Source organism: Budorcas taxicolor, chromosome 5 (assembly GCF_023091745.1).
Source record: "Budorcas taxicolor isolate Tak-1 chromosome 5, Takin1.1, whole genome shotgun sequence".
Lineage (NCBI taxonomy): Eukaryota > Metazoa > Chordata > Mammalia > Artiodactyla > Bovidae > Budorcas > Budorcas taxicolor.
This window is the reverse complement of record NC_068914.1, coordinates 158,854,633-158,862,496: the sequence shown is the minus strand read 5'-3', so window position 1 is coordinate 158,862,496 and position 7,864 is coordinate 158,854,633.

The window sequence follows — 7,864 nt, the reverse complement described above, 5'->3', positions numbered from 1 at the left end:
CCCATGGGGCTCCCTGGCCCTTGCCCTCTCCATCAGGCAGGGCAAGACAGTGTCGCTCCCCTCCTGCGTTCCCATGGCCTTTCCCGAAGCAAGGCCTTTATCACCAGAGGCCTGGCCTCACGTCTTCCTGTAAATATGTCCCGTGTGCATCACTGGAGGAGAGGAGGAGCAGAGCCTAGAGTTTCAGCATGCGAAGGAAGGGTGCTCAGACCCCCTTTCCCCAACGCTGTACAGAAGATGGAACTGAGCCCCGGGGGCCTCCCAGGCCCCCATCCAGGCTCTCTGTATGAGATACCTGCCCCCCTCCCCCTGTCAATGACAGAGCCAAAGCACCTGCCACCACTCCTCCCCGACTCCACTGGTCTTGGTAATTCAGCCCGACACAGTGTAGGTCCACATTACCGTCCCCACTCAGAGGCTGGAATCTGCACCTCAGTGTGGAGGAGGTGGTGATGGTGCAGGAGAGGTCTGGCTCAACCCCCTGCCCCCTCAAGGCTGGGGCTCTTTCTGCTGAATGCCCCAGGTGGGATGATTTGCCAAGTGCAGGCTGAGCAACCAATGAGCGTCTTTTGTGGCTCCAGGAGCAAGGAGAGCCTCATGTGAGGTGTATGGACTGGGGAGGAGACACTGTCCAGAGAAAATCAACCGACGTTTTGCAAGCACGTACTGCACACCAGGCATTACCCTCACCCTTGGGAGGCAGAGTCCTGCCCAGCAAGCCCCCTGACTCTGAGCTCAGAATCAAGGGGTCAGAGACCTCTGACTCCCCCAGAGGACATCACCCCCAAGGCTGAGACCTGCATGACCCAGCGTGAATGACAGGCCAGGAGGGACCTGGTGGTTTCCACGCCCTTGTAGAAACAACTGTGGACCCTGTCTGCTCCTTCCACCTCCACTGTCACCTCCCCAGCCCAGGGCAACAGACACCCCGACTGGTCTGCCTGGGGCCACCCAGGTCACGGGACAAGCCCGTCCTCCAGGTGGTGACCAGGGTGATCCTCGGCATACCATGCGTCCTCCTGCGCTTGGAGCTCCTGCTGGTTCCCACTGCCCTGGGGATGAAGTCCAGAGCCTGGAATCCTTGGAGGACCGTCCCGCCTCTCCTCGCCCCCCCTTCTGACTGCCTTCACCTTGGTTAGGCTCAGGGTTCCCTGTGGTCATCTGATGGCTTCTCCATGCGATGCCTTAAGCCAGGGGGTCCAGGACTGTGATATAGTTCACCACGGCATTCTTGAGCTCAGTACACAATAGGTATGTGGGAAATATTTGGTTAAATGGATGGATAAATATCTGTCTCACAGGTGGGAAGGGATTCAATGCACTGTGAATATTGCCACACTGAGGCTTTCCTGGTGGCTCAGTGGTAAGGAATGTGTCTGCCAACGTAGATCCCTGGTTTGGGAAGATTCCACACGCCTCGGAGCAACTAAGCCCCTGCGTCACAACTATTAAGCCTGTGCTCTAGAACCGGGGAACTGCGACTACTGAGCCCACGGGCCGCAACTACTGAAGCCTGCACGCTCCACAGCGTGGCTCTGCAACAAGAGAAGCCACGGCAATGAGAAGGCTGTGTGCGCAGCGGGAGAAGAGGCCCTGCTGGCAGCAACTGGAGAAGGGCCCTTGCAGCAGAGGAGACCCAGCAGAGTCAATGAATGAATAAAATTATATATAGAAAAAGAGTTGCCGCCCTGGACAGAGGCAGAACTGCTGTCACTGCCCCTGGTGTAAATGTAGCAGAGAGCCACCAGGGCCTGTTCACATCCCGGTGGACAGGGTGCAGGGCGGGCTCCCGAGCTGGAGGCAGGCTCTCGGGGGAGGGCGCTGGCTTCCTGCACTCGGCGCACTCAGGTGGGAAGAACTCAGCCATTGGCAGGGCCTGGCTGGCACGAGGGGCCAACTCAGTGCAGAGGGAGGCTGGACTGTTCTGGATGTTGGGGGGTAAGGGCAGTCCAAGGAGCAGGGCAGGAGCGGGGCTAGAAGAGGAGGGGCTGGGAGAAGTGGCCAGCCAGAAATGCCGGAGGTGGGGCTGGCTGGCTCAAGGATTTAAAAGCCATGCCCCGTCAGTGCTAAATGCTTTAACTGCACCCCCTAAGCCCAGCAGCAGACCTCTGTACGATCCATCTGCAACCAACGGCCCAGTGCTGGGGGTGTAGTGGAGACCCAGGGGTCTTCTGTGTTTGGGCTAGTGACGGGCAGGGAGGGGGCCGGGGTGGGTGGGGGCTGGACAGGCAGGGGAGCAGGCAGCCCCCAGGGCCAGAATCTGAGGCAGAGGCTGGGAGGAGACAAACCATCCCAGCCCCCAAAGCAGAGGGCAACGGGGAGGCCAAAGACCAAGTCCGGCCCCTAAACGTGTTCCGCACAGCTCGCGGTGCGGGGGAGAAAAACAAAACACCCAAACTGCCCACAGCCAGGGTTTCACAACGGAGCACTGACACGGAAGCCCTGATTTCTGGCTTCCTGGGAAATGTCAGATGACCGGGCCTCCCGGGCCTGAGGCCCCACATGACCACTCTGACTGGGATGCTGCCCCCGCAGGCAGGCAGGAGGTCTCTCAGTGCCCACTGGGTCCTCCACTCACTCATGGAGGCTTCTGCACCAGGTAAGGGGTTGGGGACTGAGCAACCGTACGGCAGGGTGGGGCTGGGTTGGGCCCGTGTGTGCCTGGGACGCGGGGAAGGGAATGCCCTCTGTTCAAGGGAATGGGAGACAGGGGTACCCATTCATGCACCCCTGAGGCTGCCAGAGTAACCGTGCTGCAAAAGCTGTGCCAGGCCTGATGGCATCAACCACATCCTCTCCTCCTTCAGGAGCGAAACTTCATCCGAGCCCCTCCCCCACCAGCGGGAGGTCAGTACCTGGTGCAGGACCCTGGTCACTAAGGGGGACCCACAGGGCTTTTCTTTCTGTTGGGGGAGGGAGCCCTGGGCAGAACGGGGGTCCACTGGACCTGCCATCAAGTCTGGTGACCTCTCGGATCTTGGTCTGCCCATCAGTAAGATGGATGGGGTTGAGGGACATGGGACTGAGATCCCATAAAACCCTTCTCCTGCAAGGAGATCAAACCAGTCAGTCCTAAAGGAAATCAACCCTGACTATTCATTAGGACTGATACTGAAGCTACAATACCTTGACCACCTGATGTGAAGAGCCAACTCATTGAAAAAGAACCTAAGGCTAGGAAGGATTAGGGGCAGAGGGAGAAGGGGACAACAGAGGATGAGATGGCTGGATGGCATCAGCAACTCAATGGACATGGGTTTGAGCCACCTCCATGAGATGGTAAAGGACAGGGAAGCCTGGCGTGCTGCAGTCCACGGAGTGGCCAAGAGCTGGACACGACTTAGTGACTGAACAACGACAAAGCCCTTCAGGGGCCACGTGCTCCCTGTAGCTGTGGCAGGAGATGGCGACCCAGGTGTCTTTGATCCTTGAGGTGACTGTGCTGAGGGGCTGGTCCGGAGGTTTTGTCTTCATGGTCAAGGTGCGAGGACTGGCAATGACCTTTAGGATGGGCTCAAGGCACTGGGACTTGGCATCAGAAAGTCCTTCGGGGCTGGGTACCCCGGCCAGGATCTTTGAGGGTGACGCCTGGGGTTGCTTGGAAGTATCTCAGGGACTCTGCAAACCCCTGGGCATGGCTCAGTCATGTGCCCACTTTACAGATGGACAGCCTGACACCTGGGAGCAGGATGCCAGGAAGTCCGTGTGGCCTTGGAACCCAGGCCTCCAGGCTTCTAGGCCACCAGGGGTAGGACAGGAGTGGAGAAGAGGCAGCCAGCCGCCAGCTCCGTGGACCTCTTGCTGGCGCTGACCTCAGCCGGCTGCACCCTGCCCGCTTGGAGGGGCACTTCCGCCCCCTGGTGGCAAAGGCTGGTGCTCCCCACAGCAGGCTGGGACTATCCCTCCAGTTCGCTGAGGAATCCCACCGGCCAGTGGCTCTGCACTCTGGGGGCCTGGACACCTGGGAGGGGCCTCACCCAGGCACTGAGAGCCCTGAGGGGAGTGCCTGGCCCGTGTCTCCTTTCTCTGAGATGGGCAAGACCCCCGTGCTGAGGGGAGGTGGGACGAGACCATTCACATGGTTGTGCAATGCACGCCAAAGGGTGGCTTACTGTTGGCTGACAGTCGCAGAAGGAGACCGGAGTCAGGCCTGAGCCCCCATCACCCACGGTGACACCAGCATCACCTGGCAATTAGACTGGTCATCTCCGAAGGCTTTGCAATGCGATGGTTCTCAGTGACTGTCCCAAGGCTGGACAACCAGTCCTCAGGCTGGATGAGCACCAGGCCATCAGAAGCAGAATGTGTATAGTTCATGAGTGGGGGGACTTTCAGAGGCGCCCCTGTGCCAAGCCTGGGGTGGGGGCACCACCAGCAGAGGTGGGTGGGTCCTGCCCTCGAGGTTGTTGTTCAGTCACTGAGTCATGCCCCACTCTTTGCGACTCCACGGACTGCAGCATGCCAGGCTCCCCTTCACTATCTCCTGGCGTTTGCTCAAATTCGTGTTCACTGAATCGGTGATGCGATCCAACCATCTCAGCCTGTGCCGCCTGCTTCTCCTTTTGCCTTCAGTCTTCAGACTTGGGGAGCTTTTCTCTCTGGCTTCATCGCTGTTGCTGTTCAGTAGCTCAGTTGTGTCCAGTTCTTTGCGGCCCCATGGACTGCAGCACTCCAGGCTTTCCTGTAATTCACCATCTCCCAGAACTTCCTCAAACTCATGTCCATTGAGCTGATGCCATCCAACCATTTCATCCTCTGTCGCCCCCTTCCCCTCCTGCCTTCAATCTTTCCCAGCATTAGAGTCTTCTCCAATGAGTGGGCTCTTCACATCAGGTGGCCGAAGTATTGGAGCTTCCGCTTCAGTCCTTCCAATGAATATTCAGGGTTGATTTCCTTTAGGATGGACTGGTTGCATCTCCTTGCAGTCCAAGATACTCCAGGGAAAAGTGTCCCTTCTGGTGGTTTCAGAGTCAGTACCAACTATTATTACCCCTGTTTCAGAGATGGAGACAGTGAAGGTGAGTGGGGGTGAGCTGCCTGCGTAAGCTGTCAGCTAAGAAGCATGGGGGCAGGGATGCTGTACTGCTGGGGAGACAAAGCCCACCTCCCCAGTGCTTTAATAAATGCTGGAGACATTTATTGAGCACCTACTGCATGCCTGGCATTAGGTGTTGGAAACACAGCAGGGGACAAAAAAGCCAGGGTCTCTGCTGTCAGGGGGTGCTCACCATCCCATCGAGCTCTGCCATCTGACATCTCCTGACATGTTCACAGTTCCCTCAAGCCTTCTCCCTACCAGCAGAGCTCCTGCCCCCACCCCGCTGCCACCAGGACCCACCTGGGGCCCCCTTCCCCAGACTAGCGGCCTCTCTCCTCTGCTCTCAGAACCCTCCCCTCCTCCTTCTGGATCTGGATCCCAGGCCTGGGGTGGGGTGGGGGTGGGTGTTCTGACCAGGAGACGTCCCTGTTCTTAGATCCCAAACCGGCATCCACTAGAGACTCTGGCAAGCCTCAGTTTCCCATCTTCAACAATTGGTTCTCAAGGTCTCTCCCGGGAGAGTGTTGTGCAACCCTTGTCGTTATTCAGTCGCTCAGTCGTGTAGAACTCTTTGCAACCCCAAGGACTGCAGCGCCAGGCTTTCCTGGCCTTCAGTATCTCTCGGAGTTTGCTCAAACTCCTGTCTGTTGAGTCGGTGATGCCATCCAACTATCTCATCCTCTGCTGCCCCCTGCTCCTTTTGCCCTCCATCTTTCCCAGCATCAGGGCCTTTTCCAATGAGTGGGCTCTTCGCGTCAGGTGGCCAAAGTATTGGAGCTTTGGTTTTTTTGTGGAACCCTGATTCTGGTCTATAGGTAGGTCCGTGTGGTAAAGCAGGAGAGATTCCAGGCTTCCCGGTCCTCCAGACTGGCTCTGCTCCCCACTCAGCCGCCTCCCCTGCAAGCCCCTATGCCCCCAAGTCTCGGGCTGTCCCTGGGAGGGTTGAATGAGCCTCCAAAACTATAAGAAAGTCAATTTCAGTCTGTGGCAACTGATGAAGGCAGCCCCGAGACACCAGGGCATCACCTTCTCCAGACAGAGCCTGCACCCCGGCCCACCCAGACCCCGGCTTTGACCTCTACGTCCAGGAAACCTCACAGCCAAATGTGGCAAGGTCGGGCCCCAACGCCCAGCAAAGCGGAGACGCGTTCGTCCCCTACTCCCGGCTTCTCTAACAGAGGCACTCAGACTCTAGGAGACCGGAGGCGACAGGTAACTTCTGGCCAAAGCATCGTGGCCCCCGAATGCCCACAGAGCGGGTGTCTGCTCTGCCTTTCCCAACCCAGATAAATGCAGCTCCGAGCCGCATCCCCACTGTGCAGCCAGGTGGACCGGGGCCACACTGGGCAGAGCTGGGTGGACTGGGCTTGATGTCCAGTTTTCTCTCCTCCCCAGGCACTTTCCTGGCCAGCAGCCTTTTCTTAGAAGAATCCTTGGAAAGAGCAAGGACTGCACGGGCAACCAGAGTTCAGACTGACGATGGGAAGCCCAGGAGAGGAGCCTGCGATTGTGGACCAGGGTTTGGGGGGGACGGGGGCTCTGGAAGGGTCTTTTCACTTACTTCTTCCAAGAATGACTGGTTCCAGGGGTGATGAAGGTCAGTGGCGGGGGGAGAGCCTGCGTCCTTGACTTTGTAAACGAAGCTCACAGAGCCCAGTGAGGAGGCAATGACGGTGGGTCAGCTGGACTCTGCTGAATCTAAGGCCTCGCTCCCAGGGGAGGGGGGATCCGCCCCAGCCACCATCCTCCTGCTTCTGGAGGACGTGGCTCCGTCCACCAGGTGATACATTTAATGCAGGAGAAGCTGCTGCTGAGATTCGCTGGGAGGTGTGAAGGGGAGCCCCCCACCCTTCCAGCAACAGGGACCCCTTACCGAGGGCTGGCCCCACCCGGGCTGGCCCACGGTCCCCAGCTGGGGACCTGATTCTCTGCCAGCAGGGTGGTCTGATTCCCGCACCACAGTGGACGTGGGGGCCCCAGGTCCTGATGTCACCTGGCCGGTCACAGGCCAGGATGGACACTGGGGTCCCCGTTCCAGTCCTGGCTTCCTTCATACTGGGCTGTGGACTGAACCCTGGCCTGCTCCTGGGAGAGGCTAGGACCCTCCCCAAGCAAAGCCTGGGCAGGTAGCGCCCCTCCCCCACTGGCCCCCGGCCCCTGCTGGACTGGGGAACCTGCCCACCTTCAGGGCCCAAGGACTCGAGACTTCACCACCTCCCCTCCCCGACCTGGCCCCCTGGCCTCTCAGTCTGCAGGACCCCACCCCGCTGCTGGCCGATCAAGCCACTCTGCCACCCAGGCATGACCTGCCCATTGGCTCTGAGGCTTCTGCGGAGGCCCCAGCCTGCGGGATGAGCTCCAAATTTCCAGCGAGGTGGCCAAGACTCCTGCAGGCCGCGGCCACTGCTCCTTGGTCTCCGCTGCAACTCCTACGAAGCCCCTCCAGGCCCCCTCCTGGAGCGCCCCCAGCCCCACCCCCACCCCCGCTAGGAGACAAGGCGACCACTGTTCCCCAGTCTTTCTGCCCGCTTCCTACCTCCGGGCCTCTACCCAGCCTCTGCCCTCGGTCTGGATGCCCCTGTCCCTCCCCTCCAACTCGTCTCTTGTACAGTGATTATATTAATAGGAAAAGGCAGGAGAGAGCCGTGATTTGGGGTGTGGACTCTGGAGCCAGCCGGCCTGGGATGGATGGTGGGGTTACCCGTTAACAGCTGACTGTGTTGAGCTGATCACCTCTCCTCTGTTTAACTGTGCTTCCGTTTCCTCATCTGTAAGACTAGAGTCAGAAGAACACCTTCCCCGCAAGGATCCCAAGACTGTAAATGC